This window comes from Lissotriton helveticus, chromosome 12, assembly GCF_964261635.1.
Source record: "Lissotriton helveticus chromosome 12, aLisHel1.1, whole genome shotgun sequence".
Classification (NCBI taxonomy): domain Eukaryota; kingdom Metazoa; phylum Chordata; class Amphibia; order Caudata; family Salamandridae; genus Lissotriton; species Lissotriton helveticus.
Window position 1 is genome coordinate 289,204,008 of NC_136073.1, and position 25,703 is coordinate 289,229,710.

Below are 25,703 nucleotides of genomic sequence, written 5' to 3' on the forward strand. Positions count from 1 at the left end.
AATCCAGGGTGGTGTGGAGTGCAAAAAAACGATGGATTTAGGCCCAGATCCTTGTACTGGGGTGAATGTATGACATTGTTCTACATTCTGTCCATCAACTGTGTTTTTTGCAATTTTCACCCCGAGTGGGCTGGGTATGCTCAGACGTGAGTCCCAGGCTCTCCACACCACTGGAGTCAAGCTATCCAGGCTGATGAAGGCTGATAGCTAGAAACCAGTCCTTGGATGCTTGATTCCGGTCTGGGAAAGACATGGCTTGGTAGTTCGGACTGGACTGTTCCCATGAGGCACAGGGTCAGAGCTGATTTGCATATAGCCAGTGTCTAACCCAGGGTGGTGTGGAGTGCAAAAAAACGATGGATTTAGGCCCAGATCCTTGTACTGGGGTGAATGTATGACATAGTTCTACATTCTGTCCATCAACTGTGTTTTTTGCAATTTTCACCCCGAGTGGGCTGGGTATGCTCAGACGTGAGTCCCAGGCTCTCCACACCACTGGAGTCAAGCTATCCAGGCTGATGAAGGCTGATAGCCAGAAACCGGTCCTTGGATGCTTGATTCCGGTCTGGGAAAGACATGGCTTGGTAGTTCGGACTGGACTGTTCCATGAGGCACAGGGTCAGAGCTGATTTGCATATAGCCAGTGTCTAACCCAGGGTGGTGTGGAGTGCAAAAAAACGATTGATTTAGGCCCAGATCCTTGTACTGGGGTGAATGTATGACATTGTTCTACATTCTGTCCATCAACTGTGTTTTTTGCAATTTTCACCCCGAGTGGGCTCAGTATGCTCAGACGTGAGTCCCAGGCTCTCCACACCACAGGAGTCAAGCTATCCAGGCTGATGATGGCTGATAGCCAGAAACCGGTCTTTGGATGCTTGATTCCGGTCTGGGAAAGACATGGCTTGGTAGTTCGGACTGGACTGTTCCCATGAGGCACAGGGTCAGAGCTGATTTGCATATAGCGAGTGTCTAACCCAGGGTGGTGTGGAGTGAAAAAAAACGATGGATTTAGGCCCAGATCCTTGTACTGGGGTGAATGTCTGACATTGTTCTACATTCTGTCCATCAACTGTGTTTTTTGCAATTTTCACCCCGAGTGGGCTGGGTATGCTCAGACGTTAGTCCCAGGCTCTCCACACCACTGGAGTCAAGCTATCCAGGGTGATGAAGGCTGATAGCCAGAAACCGGTCCTTGGATGCTTGATTCCAGTCTGGGAAAGACATGGCTTGGTAGTTCGGACTGGACTGTTCCCATGAGGCACAGGGTCAGAGCTGATTTGCATATAGCCAGTGTCTAACCCAGGGTGGTGTGGAGTGCAAAAAAACGATGGATTTAGGCCCAGATCCTTGTACTGGGGTGAATGTATGACATTGTTCTACATTCTGTCCATCAACTGTGTTTTTTGCAATTTTCACCCCGAGTGGGCTGGGTATGCTCAGACGTGAGTCCCAGGCTCTCCACACCACTGAAGTCAAGCTATCCAGGCTGATGAAGGCTGATAGCCAGAAACCGGTCCTTGGATGCTTGATTCCGGTCTGGGAAAGACATGGCTTGGTAGTTCGGACTGGACTGTTCCCATGAGGCACAGGGTCAGAGCTGATTTGCATATAGCCAGTGTCTAATCCAGGGTGGTGTGGAGTGCAAAAAAACGATGGATTTAGGCCCAGATCCTTGTACTGGGGTGAATGTATGACATTGTTCTACATTCTGTCCATCAACTGTGTTTTTTGCAATTTTCACCCCGAGTGGGCTGGGTATGCTCAGACGTGAGTCCCAGGCTCTCCACACCACTGGAGTCAAGCTATCCAGGCTGATGAAGGCTGATAGCCAGAAACCGGTCCTTGGATGCTTGATTCCGGTCTGGGAAAGACATGGCTTGGTAGTTCGGACTGGACTGTTCCATGAGGCACAGGGTCAGAGCTGATTTGCATATAGCCAGTGTCTAACCCAGGGTGGTGTGGAGTGCAAAAAAACGATTGATTTAGGCCCAGATCCTTGTACTGGGGTGAATGTATGACATTGTTCTACATTCTGTCCATCAACTGTGTTTTTTGCAATTTTCACCCCGAGTGGGCTCAGTATGCTCAGACGTGAGTCCCAGGCTCTCCACACCACAGGAGTCAAGCTATCCACGCTGATGATGGCTGATAGCCAGAAACCGGTCTTTGGATGCTTGATTCCGGTCTGGGAAAGACATGGCTTGGTAGTTCGGACTGGACTGTTCCCATGAGGCACAGGGTCAGAGCTGATTTGCATATAGCGAGTGTCTAACCCAGGGTGGTGTGGAGTGAAAAAAAACGATGGATTTAGGCCCAGATCCTTGTACTGGGGTGAATGTCTGACATTGTTCTACATTCTGTCCATCAACTGTGTTTTTTGCAATTTTCACCCCGAGTGGGCTGGGTATGCTCAGACGTTAGTCCCAGGCTCTCCACACCACTGGAGTCAAGCTATCCAGGGTGATGAAGGCTGATAGCCAGAAACCGGTCCTTGGATGCTTGATTCCAGTCTGGGAAAGACATGGCTTGGTAGTTCGGACTGGACTGTTCCCATGAGGCACAGGGTCAGAGCTGATTTGCATATAGCCAGTGTCTAACCCAGGGTGGTGTGGAGTGCAACAAAACGATGGATTTAGGCCCAGATCCTTGTACTGGGGTGAATGTATGACATTGTTTTACATTCTGTCCATCAACTGTGTTTTTTGCAATTTTCACCCCGAGTGGGCTGGGTATGCTCAGACGTGAGTCCCAGGCTCTCCACACCACTGGAGTCAAGCTATCCAGGCTGATGAAGGCTGATAGCCAGAAACCGGTCCTTGGATGCTTGATTCCGGTCTGGGAAAGACATGGCTTGGTAGTTCGGACTGGACTGTTCCATGAGGCACAGGGTCAGAGCTGATTTGCATATAGCCAGTGTCTAACCCAGGGTGGTGTGGAGTGCAAAAAAACGATGGATTTAGGCCCAGATCCTTGTACTGGGGTGAATGTATGACATTGTTTTACATTCTGTCCATCAACTGTGTTTTTTGCAATTTTCACCCCGAGTGGGCTGGGTATGCTCAGACGTGAGTCCCAGGCTCTCCACACCACTGGAGTCAAGCTATCCAGGCTGATGAAGGCTGATAGGCAGAAACCGGTCCTTGGATGCTTGATTCCGGTCTGGGAAAGATATGGCTTGGTAGTTCGGACTGGACTGTTCCATGAGGCACAGGGTCAGAGCTGATTTGCATATAGCCAGTGTCTAACCCAGGATGGTGTGGAGAGCAAAAAAACGATGGATTTAGGCCCAGATCCTTGTACTGGGGTGAATGTATGACATTGTTCTACATTTTGTCCATCAACTGTGTTTTTTGCAATTTTTACCCCGAGTGGGCTTGGTATGCTCAGACGTGAGTCCCAGGCTCTGCACACCACTGGAGTCAAGCTATCCAGGCTGATGAAGGCTGATAGCCAGAAACCGGTCCTTGGATGCTTGATTCCGGTCTGGGAAAGGCATGGCTTGGTAGTTCGGACTGGACTGTTCCCATGAGGCACAGGGTCAGAGCTGATTTGCATATAGCCAGTGTCTAACCCAGGGTGGTGTGGAGTGCAAAAAAACGATGGATTTAGGCCCAGATCCTTGTACTGGGGTGAATGTATGACATTGTTCTACATTCTGTCCATCAACTGTGTTTTTTGCAATTTTCACCCCGAGTGGGCTGGGTATGCTCAGACGTGAGTCCCAGGCTCTCCACACCACTGGAGTCAAGCTATCCAGGCTGATGAAGGCTGATAGCCAGAAACCGGTCCTTGGATGCTTGATTCCGGTCTGGGAAAGACATGGCTTGGTAGTTTGGACTGGACTGTTCCCATGAGGCACAGGGTCAGAGCTGATTTGCATATAGCCAGTGTCTAACCCAGGGTGGTGTGGAGTGCAAAAAAACGATGGATTTAGGCCCAGATCCTTGTACTGGGGTGAATGTATGACATTGTTCTACATTCTGTCCATCAACTGTGTTTTTTGCAATTTTCACCCCGAGTGGGCTGGGTATGCTCAGACGGGAGTCCCAGGCTCTCCACACCACTGGAGTCAAGCTATCCAGGCTGATGAAGGCTGATAGCCAGAAACCGGTCCTTGGATGCTTGATTCCGGTCTGGGAAAGACATGGCTTGGTAGTTCGGACTGGACTGTTCCCATGAGGCACAGGGTCAGAGCTGATTTGCATATAGCCAGTGTCTAACCCAGGGTGGTGCGGAGTGCAAAAAAACGATGGATTTAGGCCCAGATCCTTGTACAGGGGTGAATGTATGACATTGTTCTACATTCTGTCCATCAACTGTGTTTTTTGCAATTTTCACCCTGAGTGGGCTGGGTATGCTCAGACGTGAGTCCCAGGCTCTCCACACCACTGGAGTCAAGCTATCCAGGCTGATGAAGGCTGATAGCCAGAAACCGGTCCTTGGATGCTTGATTCCGGTCTGGGAAAGGCATGGCTTGGTAGTTCGGACTGGACTGTTCCCATGAGGCACAGGGTCAGAGCTGATTTGCATACAGCCAGTGTCTAACCCAGGGTGATGTGGAGTGCAAAAAAACCCGATGGATTTAGGCCCAGATCCTTGTAATGGGGTGAATGTATGACATTGTTCTACATTCTGTCCATCAACTGTGTTTTTTGCAATTTTCACCCCGAGTGGGCTGGGTATGCTCAGACGTGAGTCCCAGGCTCTCCACACCACTGGAGTCAAGCTATCCAGGCTGATGAAGGCTGATAGCCAGAAACCGGTCCTTGGATGCTTGATTCCGGTCTGGGAAAGACATGGCTTGGTAGTTCGGACTGGACTGTTCCCATGAGGCACAGGGTCAGAGCTGATTTGCATATAGCCAGTGTCTAACTCAGGGTGGTGTGGAGAGCAAAAAAATGATGGATTTAGGCCCAGATCCTTGTACTGGGGTGTATGTATGACATTGTTCTACATTCTGTCCATCAACTGTGTTTTTTGCAATTTTCACCCCGAGTGGGCTGGGTATGCTCAGACGTGAGTCCCAGGCTCTCCACACCACTGGAGTCAAGCTATCCAGGCTGATGAAGGCTGATAGCCAGAAACCGGTCCTTGGATGCTTGATTCCGGTCTGGGAAAGACATGGCTTGGTAGTTCGGACTGAACTGTTCCCATGAGGCACAGGGTCAGAGCTGATTTGCATATAGCCAGTGTCTAACCCAGGGTGGTGTGGAGTGCAAAAAAACGATGGATTTAGGCCCAGATCCTTGTACTGGGGTGAATGTATGACATTGTTCTACATTCTGTCCATCAACTGTGTTTTTTGCAATTTTCACCCCGAGTGGGCTGGGTATGCTCAGACGTGAGTCCCAGGCTCTCCACACCACTGGAGTCAAGCTATCCAGGCTGATGAAGGCTGATAGCCAGAAACCGGTCCTTGGATGCTTGATTCCGGTCTGGGAAAGACATGGCTTGGTAGTTCGGACTGGACTGTTCCCATGAGGCACAGGGTCAGAGCTGATTTGCATATAGCCAGTGTCTAACCCAGGGTGGTGTGGAGTGCAAAAAAACGATGGATTTAGGCCCAGATCCTCGTACTGGGGTGAATGTATGACATTGTTCTACATTCTGTCCATCAACTGTGTTGTTTGCAATTTTCCCCCCGAGTGGGCTGGGTATGCTCAGACGTGAGTCCCAGGCTCTCCACACCACTGGAGTCAAGCTATCCAGGCTGATGAAGGCTGATAGCCAGAAACCGGTCCTTGGATGCTTGATTCCGGTCTGGGAAAGACATGGCTTGGTAGTTCGGACTGGACTGTTCCCATGAGGCACAGGGTCAGAGCTGATTTGCATATAGCCAGTGTCTAACCCAGGGTGGTGTGGAGTGCAAAAAAAACGATGGATTTAGGCCCAGATCCTTGTACTGGGGTGAATGTATGACATTGTTCTACATTCTGTCCATCAACTGTGTTTTTTGCAATTTTCACCCCGAGTGGGCTGGGTATGCTCAGACGTGAGTCCCAGGCTCTCAACACCACTGGAGTCAAGCTATCCAGGCTGATGAAGGCTGATAGGCAGAAACCGGTCCTTGGATGCTTGATTCCGGTCTGGGAAAGATATGGCTTGGTAGTTTGGACTGGACTGTTCCCATGAGGCACAGGGTCAGAGCTGATTTGCATATAGCCAGTGTCTAACCCAGGATGGTGTGGAGTGCAAAAAAATGATGGATTTAGGCCCAGATCCTTGTACTGGGGTGAATGTATGACATTGTTCTACATTCTGTCCCTCAACTGTGTTTTTTGTAATTTTCACCCCGAGTGGGCTGGGTATGCTCAGACGTGAGTCCCAGGCTCCACACACCACTGGAGTCAAGCTATCCAGGCTGATGCAGGCTGATAGCCAGAAACCGGTCCTTGGATGCTTGATTCCGGTCTGGGAAAGACATGGCGTGGTAGTTCGGACTGGACTGTTCCCATGAGGCACAGGGTCAGAGCTGATTTGCATATAGCCAGTGTCTAACCCAGGGTGGTGTGGAGTGCAAAAAAACGATGAATTTAGGCCCAGATCCTTGTACTGGGGTGAATGTATGACATTGTTCTACATTCTGTCCATCAACTGTGTTTTTTGCAATTTTCACCCCGAGTGGGCTGGGTATGCTCAGACGTGAGTCCCAGGCTCTCCACACCACTGGAGTCAAGCTATCCAGGCTGATGAAGGCTGATAGCCAGAAACCGGTCCTTGGATGCTTGATTCCGGTCTGGGAAAGGCATGGCTTGGTAGTTCGGACTGGACTGTTCCCATGAGGCACAGGGTCAGAGCTGATTTGCATATAGCCAGTGTCTAACCCAGGGTGGTGTGGAGTGCAAAAAAACGATGGATTTAGGCCCAGATCCTTGTACTGGGGTGAATGTATGACATTGTTCTACATTCTGTCCATCAACTGTGTTTTTTGCAATTTTCACCCCGAGTGGGCTGGGTATGCTCAGACGTGAGTCCCAGGCTCCTCACACCACTGGAGTCAAGCTATCCAGGGTGATGAAGGCTGATAGCCAGAAACCGGTCCTTGGATGCTTGATTCCAGTCTGGGAAAGACATGGCTTGGTAGTTCGGACTGGACTGTTCCCATGAGGCACAGGGTCAGAGCTGATTTGCATATAGCCAGTGTCTAACCCAGGGTGGTGTGGAGTGCAACAAAACGATTGATTTAGGCCCAGATCCTTGTACTGGGGTGAATGTATGACATTGTTTTACATTCTGTCCATCAACTGTGTTTTTTGCAATTTTCACCCCGAGTGGGCTGGGTATGCTCAGACGTGAGTCCCAGGCTCTCCACACCACTGGAGTCAAGCTATCCAGGCTGATGAAGGCTGATAGCCAGAAACCGGTCCTTGGATGCTTGATTCCGGTCTGGGAAAGACATGGCTTGGTAGTTCGGACTGGACTGTTCCATGAGGCACAGGGTCAGAGCTGATTTGCATATAGCCAGTGTCTAACCCAGGGTGGTGTGGAGTGCAAAAAAACGATGGATTTAGGCCCAGATCCTTGTACTGGGGTGAATGTATGACATTGTTTTACATTCTGTCCATCAACTGTGTTTTTTGCAATTTTCACCCCGAGTGGGCTGGGTATGCTCAGACGTGAGTCCCAGGCTCTCCACACCACTGGAGTCAAGCTATCCAGGCTGATGAAGGCTGATAGGCAGAAACCGGTCCTTGGATGCTTGATTCCGGTCTGGGAAAGATATGGCTTGGTAGTTCGGACTGGACTGTTCCATGAGGCACAGGGTCAGAGCTGATTTGCATATAGCCAGTGTCTAACCCAGGATGGTGTGGAGAGCAAAAAAACGATGGATTTAGGCCCAGATCCTTGTACTGGGGTGAATGTATGACATTGTTCTACATTTTGTCCATCAACTGTGTTTTTTGCAATTTTTACCCCGAGTGGGCTTGGTATGCTCAGACGTGAGTCCCAGGCTCTCCACACCACTGGAGTCAAGCTATCCAGGCTGATGAAGGCTGATAGCCAGAAACCGGTCCTTGGATGCTTGATTCCGGTCTGGGAAAGGCATGGCTTGGTAGTTCGGACTGGACTGTTCCCATGAGGCACAGGGTCAGAGCTGATTTGCATATAGCCAGTGTCTAACCCAGGGTGGTGTGGAGTGCAAAAAAACGATGGATTTAGGCCCAGATCCTTGTACTGGGGTGAATGTATGACATTGTTCTACATTCTGTCCATCAACTGTGTTTTTTGCAATTTTCACCCCGAGTGGGCTGGGTATGCTCAGACGTGAGTCCCAGGCTCTCCACACCACTGGAGTCAAGCTATCCAGGCTGATGAAGGCTGATAGCCAGAAACCGGTCCTTGGATGCTTGATTCCGGTCTGGGAAAGACATGGCTTGGTAGTTTGGACTGGACTGTTCCCATGAGGCACAGGGTCAGAGCTGATTTGCATATAGCCAGTGTCTAACCCAGGGTGGTGTGGAGTGCAAAAAAACGATGGATTTAGGCCCAGATCCTTGTACTGGGGTGAATGTATGACATTGTTCTACATTCTGTCCATCAACTGTGTTTTTTGCAATTTTCACCCCGAGTGGGCTGGGTATGCTCAGACGTGAGTCCCAGGCTCTCCACACCACTGGAGTCAAGCTATCCAGGCTGATGAAGGCTGATAGCCAGAAACCGGTCCTTGGATGCTTGATTCCGGTCTGGGAAAGACATGGCTTGGTAGTTCGGACTGGACTGTTCCCATGAGGCACAGGGTCAGAGCTGATTTGCATATAGCCAGTGTCTAACCCAGGGTGGTGCGGAGTGCAAAAAAACGATGGATTTAGGCCCAGATCCTTGTACAGGGGTGAATGTATGACATTGTTCTACATTCTGTCCATCAACTGTGTTTTTTGCAATTTTCACCCTGAGTGGGCTGGGTATGCTCAGACGTGAGTCCCAGGCTCTCCACACCACTGGAGTCAAGCTATCCAGGCTGATGAAGGCTGATAGCCAGAAACCGGTCCTTGGATGCTTGATTCCGGTCTGGGAAAGGCATGGCTTGGTAGTTCGGACTGGACTGTTCCCATGAGGCACAGGGTCAGAGCTGATTTGCATACAGCCAGTGTCTAACCCAGGGTGATGTGGAGTGCAAAAAAAACCGATGGATTTAGGCCCAGATCCTTGTAATGGGGTGAATGTATGACATTGTTCTACATTCTGTCCATCAACTGTGTTTTTTGCAATTTTCACCCCGAGTGGGCTGGGTATGCTCAGACGTGAGTCCCAGGCTCTCCACACCACTGGAGTCAAGCTATCCCGGCTGATGAAGGCTGATAGCCAGAAACCGGTCCTTGGATGCTTGATTCCGGTCTGGGAAAGACATGGCTTGGTAGTTCGGACTGGACTGTTCCCATGAGGCACAGGGTCAGAGCTGATTTGCATATAGCCAGTGTCTAACTCAGGGTGGTGTGGAGAGCAAAAAAATGATGGATTTAGGCCCAGATCCTTGTACTGGGGTGTATGTATGACATTGTTCTACATTCTGTCCATCAACTGTGTTTTTTGCAATTTTCACCCCGAGTGGGCTGGGTATGCTCAGACGTGAGTCCCAGGCTCTCCACACCACTGGAGTCAAGCTATCCAGGCTGATGAAGGCTGATAGCCAGAAACCGGTCCTTGGATGCTTGATTCCGGTCTGGGAAAGACATGGCTTGGTAGTTCGGACTGAACTGTTCCCATGAGGCACAGGGTCAGAGCTGATTTGCATATAGCCAGTGTCTAACCCAGGGTGGTGTGGAGTGCAAAAAAACGATGGATTTAGGCCCAGATCCTTGTACTGGGGTGAATGTATGACATTGTTCTACATTCTGTCCATCAACTGTGTTTTTTGCAATTTTCACCCCGAGTGGGCTGGGTATGCTCAGACGTGAGTCCCAGGCTCTCCACACCACTGGAGTCAAGCTATCCAGGCTGATGAAGGCTGATAGCCAGAAACCGGTCCTTGGATGCTTGATTCCGGTCTGGGAAAGACATGGCTTGGTAGTTCGGACTGGACTGTTCCCATGAGGCACAGGGTCAGAGCTGATTTGCATATAGCCAGTGTCTAACCCAGGGTGGTGTGGAGTGCAAAAAAACGATGGATTTAGGCCCAGATCCTCGTACTGGGGTGAATGTATGACATTGTTCTACATTCTGTCCATCAACTGTGTTGTTTGCAATTTTCCCCCCGAGTGGGCTGGGTATGCTCAGACGTGAGTCCCAGGCTCTCCACACCACTGGAGTCAAGCTATCCAGGCTGATGAAGGCTGATAGCCAGAAACCGGTCCTTGGATGCTTGATTCCGGTCTGGGAAAGACATGGCTTGGTAGTTCGGACTGGACTGTTCCCATGAGGCACAGGGTCAGAGCTTATTTGCATATAGCCAGTGTCTAACCCAGGGTGGTGTGGAGTGCAAAAAAAACGATGGATTTAGGCCCAGATCCTTGTACTGGGGTGAATGTATGACATTGTTCTACATTCTGTCCATCAACTGTGTTTTTTGCAATTTTCACCCCGAGTGGGCTGGGTATGCTCAGACGTGAGTCCCAGGCTCTCAACACCACTGGAGTCAAGCTATCCAGGCTGATGAAGGCTGATAGGCAGAAACCGGTCCTTGGATGCTTGATTCCGGTCTGGGAAAGATATGGCTTGGTAGTTTGGACTGGACTGTTCCCATGAGGCACAGGGTCAGAGCTGATTTGCATATAGCCAGTGTCTAACCCAGGATGGTGTGGAGTGCAAAAAAATGATGGATTTAGGCCCAGATCCTTGTACTGGGGTGAATGTATGACATTGTTCTACATTCTGTCCCTCAACTGTGTTTTTTGTAATTTTCACCCCGAGTGGGCTGGGTATGCTCAGACGTGAGTCCCAGGCTCCACACACCACTGGAGTCAAGCTATCCAGGCTGATGCAGGCTGATAGCCAGAAACCGGTCCTTGGATGCTTGATTCCGGTCTGGGAAAGACATGGCGTGGTAGTTCGGACTGGACTGTTCCCATGAGGCACAGGGTCAGAGCTGATTTGCATATAGCCAGTGTCTAACCCAGGGTGGTGTGGAGTGCAAAAAAACGATGAATTTAGGCCCAGATCCTTGTACTGGGGTGAATGTATGACATTGTTCTACATTCTGTCCATCAACTGTGTTTTTTGCAATTTTCACCCCGAGTGGGCTGGGTATGCTCAGACGTGAGTCCCAGGCTCTCCACACCACTGGAGTCAAGCTATCCAGGCTGATGAAGGCTGATAGCCAGAAACCGGTCCTTGGATGCTTGATTCCGGTCTGGGAAAGACATGGCTTGGTAGTTCGGACTGGACTGTTCCCATGAGGCACAGGGTCAGAGCTGATTTGCATATAGCCAGTGTCTAATCCAGGGTGGTGTGGAGTGCAAAAAAACGATGGATTTAGGCCCAGATCCTTGTACTGGGGTGAATGTATGACATTGTTCTACATTCTGTCCATCAACTGTGTTTTTTGCAATTTTCACCCCGAGTGGGCTGGGTATGCTCAGACGTGAGTCCCAGGCTCTCCACACCACTGGAGTCAAGCTATCCAGGCTGATGAAGGCTGATAGCTAGAAACCAGTCCTTGGATGCTTGATTCCGGTCTGGGAAAGACATGGCTTGGTAGTTCGGACTGGACTGTTCCCATGAGGCACAGGGTCAGAGCTGATTTGCATATAGCCAGTGTCTAACCCAGGGTGGTGTGGAGTGCAAAAAAACGATGGATTTAGGCCCAGATCCTTGTACTGGGGTGAATGTATGACATAGTTCTACATTCTGTCCATCAACTGTGTTTTTTGCAATTTTCACCCCGAGTGGGCTGGGTATGCTCAGACGTGAGTCCCAGGCTCTCCACACCACTGGAGTCAAGCTATCCAGGCTGATGAAGGCTGATAGCCAGAAACCGGTCCTTGGATGCTTGATTCCGGTCTGGGAAAGACATGGCTTGGTAGTTCGGACTGGACTGTTCCATGAGGCACAGGGTCAGAGCTGATTTGCATATAGCCAGTGTCTAACCCAGGGTGGTGTGGAGTGCAAAAAAACGATTGATTTAGGCCCAGATCCTTGTACTGGGGTGAATGTATGACATTGTTCTACATTCTGTCCATCAACTGTGTTTTTTGCAATTTTCACCCCGAGTGGGCTCAGTATGCTCAGACGTGAGTCCCAGGCTCTCCACACCACAGGAGTCAAGCTATCCAGGCTGATGATGGCTGATAGCCAGAAACCGGTCTTTGGATGCTTGATTCCGGTCTGGGAAAGACATGGCTTGGTAGTTCGGACTGGACTGTTCCCATGAGGCACAGGGTCAGAGCTGATTTGCATATAGCGAGTGTCTAACCCAGGGTGGTGTGGAGTGAAAAAAAACGATGGATTTAGGCCCAGATCCTTGTACTGGGGTGAATGTCTGACATTGTTCTACATTCTGTCCATCAACTGTGTTTTTTGCAATTTTCACCCCGAGTGGGCTGGGTATGCTCAGACGTGAGTCCCAGGCTCTCCACACCACTGGAGTCAAGCTATCCAGGCTGATGAAGGCTGATAGCCAGAAACCGGTCCTTGGATGCTTGATTCCGGTCTGGGAAAGACATGGCTTGGTAGTTCGGACTGGACTGTTCCCATGAGGCACAGGGTCAGAGCTGATTTGCATATAGCCAGTGTCTAATCCAGGGTGGTGTGGAGTGCAAAAAAACGATGGATTTAGGCCCAGATCCTTGTACTGGGGTGAATGTATGACATTGTTCTACATTCTGTCCATCAACTGTGTTTTTTGCAATTTTCACCCCGAGTGGGCTGGGTATGCTCAGACGTGAGTCCCAGGCTCTCCACACCACTGAGTCAAGCTATCCAGGCTGATGAAGGCTGATAGCCAGAAACCGGTCCTTGGATGCTTGATTCCGGTCTGGGAAAGACATGGCTTGGTAGTTCGGACTGGACTGTTCCATGAGGCACAGGGTCAGAGCTGATTTGCATATAGCCAGTGTCTAACCCAGGGTGGTGTGGAGTGCAAAAAAAACGATTGATTTAGGCCCAGATCCTTGTACTGGGGTGAATGTATGACATTGTTCTACATTCTGTCCATCAACTGTGTTTTTTGCAATTTTCACCCCGAGTGGGCTCAGTATGCTCAGACGTGAGTCCCAGGCTCTCCACACCACAGGAGTCAAGCTATCCAGGCTGATGATGGCTGATAGCCAGAAACCGGTCTTTGGATGCTTGATTCCGGTCTGGGAAAGACATGGCTTGGTAGTTCGGACTGGACTGTTCCCATGAGGCACAGGGTCAGAGCTGATTTGCATATAGCGAGTGTCTAACCCAGGGTGGTGTGGAGTGAAAAAAAACGATGGATTTAGGCCCAGATCCTTGTACTGGGGTGAATGTCTGACATTGTTCTACATTCTGTCCATCAACTGTGTTTTTTGCAATTTTCACCCCGAGTGGGCTGGGTATGCTCAGACGTTAGTCCCAGGCTCTCCACACCACTGGAGTCAAGCTATCCAGGGTGATGAAGGCTGATAGCCAGAAACCGGTCCTTGGATGCTTGATTCCAGTCTGGGAAAGACATGGCTTGGTAGTTCGGACTGGACTGTTCCCATGAGGCACAGGGTCAGAGCTGATTTGCATATAGCCAGTGTCTAACCCAGGGTGGTGTGGAGTGCAAAAAAACGATGGATTTAGGCCCAGATCCTTGTACTGGGGTGAATGTATGACATTGTTTTACATTCTGTCCATCAACTGTGTTTTTTGCAATTTTCACCCGAGTGGGCTGGGTATGCTCAGACGTGAGTCCCAGGCTCTCCACACCACTGGAGTCAAGCTATCCAGGCTGATGAAGGCTGATAGCCAGAAACCGGTCCTTGGATGCTTGATTCCGGTCTGGGAAAGACATGGCTTGGTAGTTCGGACTGGACTGTTCCATGAGGCACAGGGTCAGAGCTGATTTGCATATAGCCAGTGTCTAACCCAGGGTGGTGTGGAGTGCAAAAAAACGATGGATTTAGGCCCAGATCCTTGTACTGGGGTGAATGTATGACATTGTTTTACATTCTGTCCATCAACTGTGTTTTTTGCAATTTTCACCCCGAGTGGGCTGGGTATGCTCAGACGTGAGTCCCAGGCTCTCCACACCACTGGAGTCAAGCTATCCAGGCTGATGAAGGCTGATAGGCAGAAACCGGTCCTTGGATGCTTGATTCCGGTCTGGGAAAGATATGGCTTGGTAGTTCGGACTGGACTGTTCCCATGAGGCACAGGGTCAGAGCTGATTTGCATATAGCCAGTGTCTAACCCAGGATGGTGTGGAGAGCAAAAAAACGATGGATTTAGGCCCAGATCCTTGTACTGGGGTGAATGTATGACATTGTTCTACATTCTGTCCATCAACTGTGTTTTTTGCAATTTTCACCCCGAGTGGGCTGGGTATGCTCAGACGTGAGTCCCAGGCTCTCCACACCACTGGAGTCAAGCTATCCAGGCTGATGAAGGCTGATAGCCAGAAACCGGTCCTTGGATGCTTGATTCCGGTCTGGGAAAGACATGGCTTGGTAGTTTGGACTGGACTGTTCCCATGAGGCACAGGGTCAGAGCTGATTTGCATATAGCCAGTGTCTAACCCAGGGTGGTGTGGAGTGCAAAAAAACGATGGATTTAGGCCCAGATCCTTGTACTGGGGTGAATGTATGACATTGTTCTACATTCTGTCCATCAACTGTGTTTTTTGCAATTTTCACCCCGAGTGGGCTGGGTATGCTCAGACGTGAGTCCCAGGCTCTCCACACCACTGGAGTCAAGCTATCCAGGCTGATGAAGGCTGATAGCCAGAAACCGGTCCTTGGATGCTTGATTCCGGTCTGGGAAAGACATGGCTTGGTAGTTCGGACTGGACTGTTCCCATGAGGCACAGGGTCAGAGCTGATTTGCATATAGCCAGTGTCTAACCCAGGGTGGTGCGGAGTGCAAAAAAACGATGGATTTAGGCCCAGATCCTTGTACAGGGGTGAATGTATGACATTGTTCTACATTCTGTCCATCAACTGTGTTTTTTGCAATTTTCACCCTGAGTGGGCTGGGTATGCTCAGACGTGAGTCCCAGGCTCTCCACACCACTGGAGTCAAGCTATCCAGGCTGATGAAGGCTGATAGCCAGAAACCGGTCCTTGGATGCTTGATTCCGGTCTGGGAAAGGCATGGCTTGGTAGTTCGGACTGGACTGTTCCCATGAGGCACAGGGTCAGAGCTGATTTGCATACAGCCAGTGTCTAACCCAGGGTGATGTGGAGTGCAAAAAAAACCGATGGATTTAGGCCCAGATCCTTGTAATGGGGTGAATGTATGACATTGTTCTACATTCTGTCCATCAACTGTGTTTTTTGCAATTTTCACCCCGAGTGGGCTGGGTATGCTCAGACGTGAGTCCCAGGCTCTCCACACCACTGGAGTCAAGCTATCCAGGCTGATGAAGGCTGATAGCCAGAAACCGGTCCTTGGATGCTTGATTCCGGTCTGGGAAAGACATGGCTTGGTAGTTCGGACTGGACTGTTCCCATGAGGCACAGGGTCAGAGCTGATTTGCATATAGCCAGTGTCTAACTCAGGGTGGTGTGGAGAGCAAAAAAATGATGGATTTAGGCCCAGATCCTTGTACTGGGGTGTATGTATGACATTGTTCTACATTCTGTCCATCAACTGTGTTTTTTGCAATTTTCACCCCGAGTGGGCTGGGTATGCTCAGACGTGAGTCCCAGGCTCTCCACACCACTGGAGTCAAGCTATCCAGGCTGATGAAGGCTGATAGCCAGAAACCGGTCCTTGGATGCTTGATTCCGGTCTGGGAAAGACATGGCTTGGTAGTTCGGACTGGACTGTTCCCATGAGGCACAGGGTCAGAGCTGATTTGCATATAGCCAGTGTCTAACCCAGGGTGGTGTGGAGTGCAAAAAAACGATGGATTTAGGCCCAGATCCTTGTACTGGGGTGAATGTATGACATTGTTCTACATTCTGTCCATCAACTGTGTTTTTTGCAATTTTCACCCCGAGTGGGCTGGGTATGCTCAGACGTGAGTCCCAGGCTCTCCACACCACTGGAGTCAAGCTATCCAGGCTGATGAAGGCTGATAGCCAGAAACCGGTCCTTGGATGCTTGATTCCGGTCTGGGAAAGACATGGCTTGGTAGTTCGGACTGGACTGTTCCCATGAGGCACAGGGTCAGAGCTGATTTGCATATAGCCAGTGTCTAACCCAGGGTGGTGTGGAGTGCAAAAAACGATGGATTTAGGCCCAGATCCTCGTACTGGGGTGAATGTATGACATTGTTCTACATTCTGTCCATCAACTGTGTTGTTTGCAATTTTCCCCCCGAGTGGGCTGGGTATGCTCAGACGTGAGTCCCAGGCTCTCCACACCACTGGAGTCAAGCTATCCAGGCTGATGAAGGCTGATAGCCAGAAACCGGTCCTTGGATGATTGATTCCGGTCTGGGAAAGACATGGCTTGGTAGTTCGGACTGGACTGGTCCCATGAGGCACAGGGTCAGAGCTGATTTGCATATACCCAGTGTCTAACCCAGGGTGGTGTGGAGTGCAAAAAAACGATGGATTTAGGCCCAGATCCTTGTACTGGGTTGAATGTATGACATTGTTCTACATTCTGTCCATCAACTGTGTTTTTTTGCAATTTTCACCCCGAGTGGGCTGGGTATGCTCAGACGTGAGTCCCAGGCTCCACACCACTGGAGTCAAGCTATCCAGGCTGATGAAGGCTGATAGCCAGAAACCGGTCCTTGGATGCTTGATTCCGGTCTGGGAAAGACATGGCTTGGTAGTTCGGACTGGACTGTTCCCATGAGGCCCAGGGTCCGAGCTGATTTACATATAGCCAGTGTCTAACTCAGGGTGGTGTGGAGAGCAAAAAAACGATGGATTTAGGCCCAGATCCTTGTACTGGGGTGTATGTATGACATTGTTCTACATTCTGTCCATCAACTGTGTTTTTTGCAATTTTCACCCCGAGTTGGCTGGGTATGCTCAGACGTGAGTCCCAGGCTCTCAACACCACTGGAGTCAAGCTATCCAGGCTGATGAAGGCTGATAGGCAGAAACCGGTCCTTGGATGCTTGATTCTGGTCAGGGAAAGACATGGCTTGGTAGTTCGGACTGGACTGTTCCCATGAGGCACAGGGTCAGAGCTGATTTGCATATAGCCAGTGTCTAACCCAGGGTGGTGTGGAGAGCAAAAAAACGATGGATTTAGGCCCAGATCCTTGTACTGGGGTGAATGTATGACATTGTTCTACATTCTGTCCATCAACTGTGTTTTTTGCAATTTTCACCCCGAGTGGGCTGGGTATGCTCAGACGTGAGTCCCAGGCTCTCCACACCACTGGAGTCAAGCTATCCAGGCTGATGAAGGCTGATAGCCAGAAACCGGTCCTTGGATGCTTGATTCCGGTCTGGGAAAGACATGGCTTGGTAGTTCGGACTGGACTGTTCCCATGAGGCACAGGGTCAGAGCTGATTTGCATATTGCCAGTGTCTAACCCAGGGTGGTGTGGAGTGCAAAAAAACGATGGATTTAGGCCCAGATCCTTGTACTGGGGTGAATGTATGACATTGTTCTACATTCTGTCCATCAACTGTGTTTTTTGCAATTTTCACTCCGAGTGGGCTGGGTATGCTCAGACGTGAGTCCCAGGCTCTCCACACCACTGGAGTCAAGCTATCCCGGCTGATGAAGGCTGATAGCCAGAAACCGGTCCTTGGATGCTTGATTCTGGTCTGGGAAAGACATGGCTTGGTAGTTCGGACTGGACTGTTCCCATGAGGCACAGGGTCAGAGCTGATTTGCATATAGCCAGTGTCTAACCCAGGGTGGTGTGGAGTGCAAACAAACGATGGATTTAGGCCCAGATCCTTGTACTGGGGTGAATGTATGACATTGTTCTACATTCTGTCCATCAACTGTTGTTTGCAATTTTCACCCCGAGTGGGCTGGATATGCTCAGACGTGAGTCCCAGGCTCTCCACACCACTGGAGTCAAGCTATCCAGGCTGATGAAGGCTGAAAGCTAGAAACCGGTCCTTGGATGATTGATTCCGGTCTGGGAAAGACATGGCTTGGTAGTTCGGACTGGACTGTTCCCATGAGGCACAGGGTCAGAGCTGATTTGCATATACCCAGTGTCTAACCCAGGGTGGTGTGGAGTGCAAAAAAACGATGGATTTAGGCCCAGATCCTTGTACTGGGGTGTATGTATGACATTGTTCTACATTCTGTCCATCAACTGTGTTTTTTGCAATTTTCACCCCGAGTTGGCTGGGTATGCTCAGACGTGAGTCCCAGGCTCTCAACACCACTGGAGTCAAGCTATCCAGGCTGATGAAGGCTGATAGGCAGAAACCGGTCCTTGGATGCTTGATTCCGGTCAGGGAAAGACATGGCTTGGTAGTTCGGACTGGACTGTTCCCATGAGGCACAGGGTCAGAGCTGATTTGCATATAGCCAGTGTCTAACCCAGGGTGGTGTGGAGTGCAAAAAAACGATGGATTTAGGCCCAGATCCTTGTACTGGGGTGAATGTATGACATTGTTCTACATTCTGTCCATCAACTGTGTTTTTTGCAATTTTCACCCCGAGTGGGCTGGGTATGCTCAGACGTGAGTCCCAGGCTCTCCACACCACTGGAGTCAAGCTATCCAGGCTGATGAAGGCTGATAGCCAGAAACCGGTCCTTGGATGCTTGATTCCGGTCTGGGAAAGACATGGCTTGGTAGTTTGGACTGGACTGTTCCCATGAGGCACAGGGTCAGAGCTGATTTGCATATAGCCAGTGTCTAACCCAGGGTGGTGTGGAGTGCAAAAAAACGATGGATTTAGGCCCAGATCCTTGTACTGGGGTGAATGTATGACATTGTTCTACATTCTGTCCATCAACTGTGTTTTTTGCAATTTTCACCCCGAGTGGGCTGGGTATGCTCAGACGGGAGTCCCAGGCTCTCCACACCACTGGAGTCAAGCTATCCAGGCTGATGAAGGCTGATAGCCAGAAACCGGTCCTTGGATGCTTGATTCCGGTCTGGGAAAGACATGGCTTGGTAGTTCGGACTGGACTGTTCCCATGAGGCACAGGGTCAGAGCTGATTTGCATATAGCCAGTGTCTAACCCAGGGTGGTGCGGAGTGCAAAAAAACGATGGATTTAGGCCCAGATCCTTGTACAGGGGTGAATGTATGACATTGTTCTACATTCTGTCCATCAACTGTGTTTTTTGCAATTTTCACCCTGAGTGGGCTGGGTATGCTCAGACGTGAGTCCCAGGCTCTCCACACCACTGGAGTCAAGCTATCCAGGCTGATGAAGGCTGATAGCCAGAAACCGGTCCTTGGATGCTTGATTCCGGTCTGGGAAAGGCATGGCTTGGTAGTTCGGACTGGACTGTTCCCATGAGGCACAGGGTCAGAGCTGATTTGCATACAGCCAGTGTCTAACCCAGGGTGATGTGGAGTGCAAAAAAACCCGATGGATTTAGGCCCAGATCCTTGTAATGGGGTGAATGTATGACATTGTTCTACATTCTGTCCATCAACTGTGTTTTTTGCAATTTTCACCCCGAGTGGGCTGGGTATGCTCAGACGTGAGTCCCAGGCTCTCCACACCACTGGAGTCAAGCTATCCAGGCTGATGAAGGCTGATAGCCAGAAACCGGTCCTTGGATGCTTGATTCCGGTCTGGGAAAGACATGGCTTGGTAGTTCGGACTGGACTGTTCCCATGAGGCACAGGGTCAGAGCTGATTTGCATATAGCCAGTGTCTAACTCAGGGTGGTGTGGAGAGCAAAAAAATGATGGATTTAGGCCCAGATCCTTGTACTGGGGTGTATGTATGACATTGTTCTACATTCTGTCCATCAACTGTGTTTTTTGCAATTTTCACCCCGAGTGGGCTGGGTATGCTCAGACGTGAGTCCCAGGCTCTCCACACCACTGGAGTCAAGCTATCCAGGCTGATGAAGGCTGATAGCCAGAAACCGGTCCTTGGATGCTTGATTCCGGTCTGGGAAAGACATGGCTTGGTAGTTCGGACTGAACTGTTCCCATGAGGCACAGGGTCAGAGCTGATTTGCATATAGCCAGTGTCTAACCCAGGGTGGTGTGGAGTGCAAAAAAACGATGGATTTAGGCCCAGATCCTTGTACTGGGGTGAATGTATGACATTGTTCTACATTCTGTCCATCAACTGTGTTTTTTGCAATTTTCACCCCGAGTGGGCTGGGTATGCTCAGACGTGAGTCCCAGGCTCTCCACACCACTGGAGTCAAGCTATCCAGGCTGATGAAGGCTGATAGCCAGAAACCGGTCCTTGGATGCTTGATTCCGGTCTGGGAAAGACATGGCTTGGTAGTTCGGACTGGACTGTTCCCATGAGGCACAGGGTCAGAGCTGATTTGCATATAGCCAGTGTCTAACCCAGGGTGGTGTGGAGTGCAAAAAAACGATGGATTTAGGCCCAGATCCTCGTACTGGGGTGAATGTATGACATTGTTCTACATTCTGTCCATCAACTGTGTTGTTTGCAATTTTCCCCCCGAGTGGGCTGGGTATGCTCAGACGTGAGTCCCAGGCTCTCCACACCACTGGAGTCAAGCTATCCAGGCTGATGAAGGCTGATAGCCAGAAACCGGTCCTTGGATGCTTGATTCCGGTCTGGGAAAGACATGGCTTGGTAGTTCGGACTGGACTGTTCCCATGAGGCACAGGGTCAGAGCTGATTTGCATATAGCCAGTGTCTAACCCAGGGTGGTGTGGAGTGCAAAAAAAACGATGGATTTAGGCCCAGATCCTTGTACTGGGGTGAATGTATGACATTGTTCTACATTCTGTCCATCAACTGTGTTTTTTGCAATTTTCACCCCGAGTGGGCTGGGTATGCTCAGACGTGAGTCCCAGGCTCTCAACACCACTGGAGTCAAGCTATCCAGGCTGATGAAGGCTGATAGGCAGAAACCGGTCCTTGGATGCTTGATTCCGGTCTGGGAAAGATATGGCTTGGTAGTTTGGACTGGACTGTTCCCATGAGGCACAGGGTCAGAGCTGATTTGCATATAGCCAGTGTCTAACCCAGGATGGTGTGGAGTGCAAAAAAATGATGGATTTAGGCCCAGATCCTTGTACTGGGGTGAATGTATGACATTGTTCTACATTCTGTCCCTCAACTGTGTTTTTTGTAATTTTCACCCCGAGTGGGCTGGGTATGCTCAGACGTGAGTCCCAGGCTCCACACACCACTGGAGTCAAGCTATCCAGGCTGATGCAGGCTGATAGCCAGAAACCGGTCCTTGGATGCTTGATTCCGGTCTGGGAAAGACATGGCGTGGTAGTTCGGACTGGACTGTTCCCATGAGGCACAGGGTCAGAGCTGATTTGCATATAGCCAGTGTCTAACCCAGGGTGGTGTGGAGTGCAAAAAAACGATGAATTTAGGCCCAGATCCTTGTACTGGGGTGAATGTATGACATTGTTCTACATTCTGTCCATCAACTGTGTTTTTTGCAATTTTCACCCCGAGTGGGCTGGGTATGCTCAGACGTGAGTCCCAGGCTCTCCACACCACTGGAGTCAAGCTATCCAGGCTGATGAAGGCTGATAGCCAGAAACCGGTCCTTGGATGCTTGATTCCGGTCTGGGAAAGGCATGGCTTGGTAGTTCGGACTGGACTGTTCCCATGAGGCACAGGGTCAGAGCTGATTTGCATATAGCCAGTGTCTAACCCAGGGTGGTGTGGAGTGCAAAAAAACGATGGATTTAGGCCCAGATCCTTGTACTGGGGTGAATGTATGACATTGTTCTACATTCTGTCCATCAACTGTGTTTTTTGCAATTTTCACCCCGAGTGGGCTGGGTATGCTCAGACGTGAGTCCCAGGCTCCTCACACCACTGGAGTCAAGCTATCCAGGGTGATGAAGGCTGATAGCCAGAAACCGGTCCTTGGATGCTTGATTCCAGTCTGGGAAAGACATGGCTTGGTAGTTCGGACTGGACTGTTCCCATGAGGCACAGGGTCAGAGCTGATTTGCATATAGCCAGTGTCTAACCCAGGGTGGTGTGGAGTGCAACAAAACGATTGATTTAGGCCCAGATCCTTGTACTGGGGTGAATGTATGACATTGTTTTACATTCTGTCCATCAACTGTGTTTTTTGCAATTTTCACCCCGAGTGGGCTGGGTATGCTCAGACGTGAGTCCCAGGCTCTCCACACCACTGGAGTCAAGCTATCCAGGCTGATGAAGGCTGATAGCCAGAAACCGGTCCTTGGATGCTTGATTCCGGTCTGGGAAAGACATGGCTTGGTAGTTCGGACTGGACTGTTCCATGAGGCACAGGGTCAGAGCTGATTTGCATATAGCCAGTGTCTAACCCAGGGTGGTGTGGAGTGCAAAAAAACGATGGATTTAGGCCCAGATCCTTGTACTGGGGTGAATGTATGACATTGTTTTACATTCTGTCCATCAACTGTGTTTTTTGCAATTTTCACCCCGAGTGGGCTGGGTATGCTCAGACGTGAGTCCCAGGCTCTCCACACCACTGGAGTCAAGCTATCCAGGCTGATGAAGGCTGATAGGCAGAAACCGGTCCTTGGATGCTTGATTCCGGTCTGGGAAAGATATGGCTTGGTAGTTCGGACTGGACTGTTCCATGAGGCACAGGGTCAGAGCTGATTTGCATATAGCCAGTGTCTAACCCAGGATGGTGTGGAGAGCAAAAAAACGATGGATTTAGGCCCAGATCCTTGTACTGGGGTGAATGTATGACATTGTTCTACATTTTGTCCATCAACTGTGTTTTTTGCAATTTTTACCCCGAGTGGGCTTGGTATGCTCAGACGTGAGTCCCAGGCTCTCCACACCACTGGAGTCAAGCTATCCAGGCTGATGAAGGCTGATAGCCAGAAACCGGTCCTTGGATGCTTGATTCCGGTCTGGGAAAGGCATGGCTTGGTAGTTCGGACTGGACTGTTCCCATGAGGCACAGGGTCAGAGCTGATTTGCATATAGCCAGTGTCTAACCCAGGGTGGTGTGGAGTGCAAAAAAACGATGGATTTAGGCCCAGATCCTTGTACTGGGGTGAATGTATGACATTGTTCTACATTCTGTCCATCAACTGTGTTTTTTGCAATTTTCACCCCGAGTGGGCTGGGTATGCTCAGACGTGAGTCCCAGGCTCTCCACACCACTGGAGTCAAGCTATCCAGGCTGATGAAGGCTGATAGCCAGAAACCGGTCCTTGGATGCTTGATTCCGGTCTGGGAAAGACATGGCTTGGTAGTTTGGACTGGACTGTTCCCATGAGGCACAGGGTCAGAGCTGATTTGCATATAGCCAGTGTCTAACCCAGGGTGGTGTGGAGTGCAAAAAAACGATGGATTTAGGCCCAGATCCTTGTACTGGGGTGAATGTATGACATTGTTCTACATTCTGTCCATCAACTGTGTTTTTTGCAATTTTCACCCCGAGTGGGCTGGGTATGCTCAGACGTGAGTCCCAGGCTCTCCACACCACTGGAGTCAAGCTATCCAGGCTGATGAAGGCTGATAGCCAGAAACCGGTCCTTGGATGCTTGATTCCGGTCTGGGAAAGACATGGCTTGGTAGTTCGGACTGGACTGTTCCCATGAGGCACAGGGTCAGAGCTGATTTGCATATAGCCAGTGTCTAACCCAGGGTGGTGCGGAGTGCAAAAAAACGATGGATTTAGGCCCAGATCCTTGTACAGGGGTGAATGTATGACATTGTTCTACATTCTGTCCATCAACTGTGTTTTTTGCAATTTTCACCCTGAGTGGGCTGGGTATGCTCAGACGTGAGTCCCAGGCTCTCCACACCACTGGAGTCAAGCTATCCAGGCTGATGAAGGCTGATAGCCAGAAACCGGTCCTTGGATGCTTGATTCCGGTCTGGGAAAGGCATGGCTTGGTAGTTCGGACTGGACTGTTCCCATGAGGCACAGGGTCAGAGCTGATTTGCATACAGCCAGTGTCTAACCCAGGGTGATGTGGAGTGCAAAAAAAACCGATGGATTTAGGCCCAGATCCTTGTAATGGGGTGAATGTATGACATTGTTCTACATTCTGTCCATCAACTGTGTTTTTTGCAATTTTCACCCCGAGTGGGCTGGGTATGCTCAGACGTGAGTCCCAGGCTCTCCACACCACTGGAGTCAAGCTATCCCGGCTGATGAAGGCTGATAGCCAGAAACCGGTCCTTGGATGCTTGATTCCGGTCTGGGAAAGACATGGCTTGGTAGTTCGGACTGGACTGTTCCCATGAGGCACAGGGTCAGAGCTGATTTGCATATAGCCAGTGTCTAACTCAGGGTGGTGTGGAGAGCAAAAAAATGATGGATTTAGGCCCAGATCCTTGTACTGGGGTGTATGTATGACATTGTTCTACATTCTGTCCATCAACTGTGTTTTTTGCAATTTTCACCCCGAGTGGGCTGGGTATGCTCAGACGTGAGTCCCAGGCTCTCCACACCACTGGAGTCAAGCTATCCAGGCTGATGAAGGCTGATAGCCAGAAACCGGTCCTTGGATGCTTGATTCCGGTCTGGGAAAGACATGGCTTGGTAGTTCGGACTGAACTGTTCCCATGAGGCACAGGGTCAGAGCTGATTTGCATATAGCCAGTGTCTAACCCAGGGTGGTGTGGAGTGCAAAAAAACGATGGATTTAGGCCCAGATCCTTGTACTGGGGTGAATGTATGACATTGTTCTACATTCTGTCCATCAACTGTGTTTTTTGCAATTTTCACCCCGAGTGGGCTGGGTATGCTCAGACGTGAGTCCCAGGCTCTCCACACCACTGGAGTCAAGCTATCCAGGCTGATGAAGGCTGATAGCCAGAAACCGGTCCTTGGATGCTTGATTCCGGTCTGGGAAAGACATGGCTTGGTAGTTCGGACTGGACTGTTCCCATGAGGCACAGGGTCAGAGCTGATTTGCATATAGCCAGTGTCTAACCCAGGGTGGTGTGGAGTGCAAAAAAACGATGGATTTAGGCCCAGATCCTCGTACTGGGGTGAATGTATGACATTGTTCTACATTCTGTCCATCAACTGTGTTGTTTGCAATTTTCCCCCCGAGTGGGCTGGGTATGCTCAGACGTGAGTCCCAGGCTCTCCACACCACTGGAGTCAAGCTATCCAGGCTGATGAAGGCTGATAGCCAGAAACCGGTCCTTGGATGCTTGATTCCGGTCTGGGAAAGACATGGCTTGGTAGTTCGGACTGGACTGTTCCCATGAGGCACAGGGTCAGAGCTTATTTGCATATAGCCAGTGTCTAACCCAGGGTGGTGTGGAGTGCAAAAAAAACGATGGATTTAGGCCCAGATCCTTGTACTGGGGTGAATGTATGACATTGTTCTACATTCTGTCCATCAACTGTGTTTTTTGCAATTTTCACCCCGAGTGGGCTGGGTATGCTCAGACGTGAGTCCCAGGCTCTCAACACCACTGGAGTCAAGCTATCCAGGCTGATGAAGGCTGATAGGCAGAAACCGGTCCTTGGATGCTTGATTCCGGTCTGGGAAAGATATGGCTTGGTAGTTTGGACTGGACTGTTCCCATGAGGCACAGGGTCAGAGCTGATTTGCATATAGCCAGTGTCTAACCCAGGATGGTGTGGAGTGCAAAAAAAT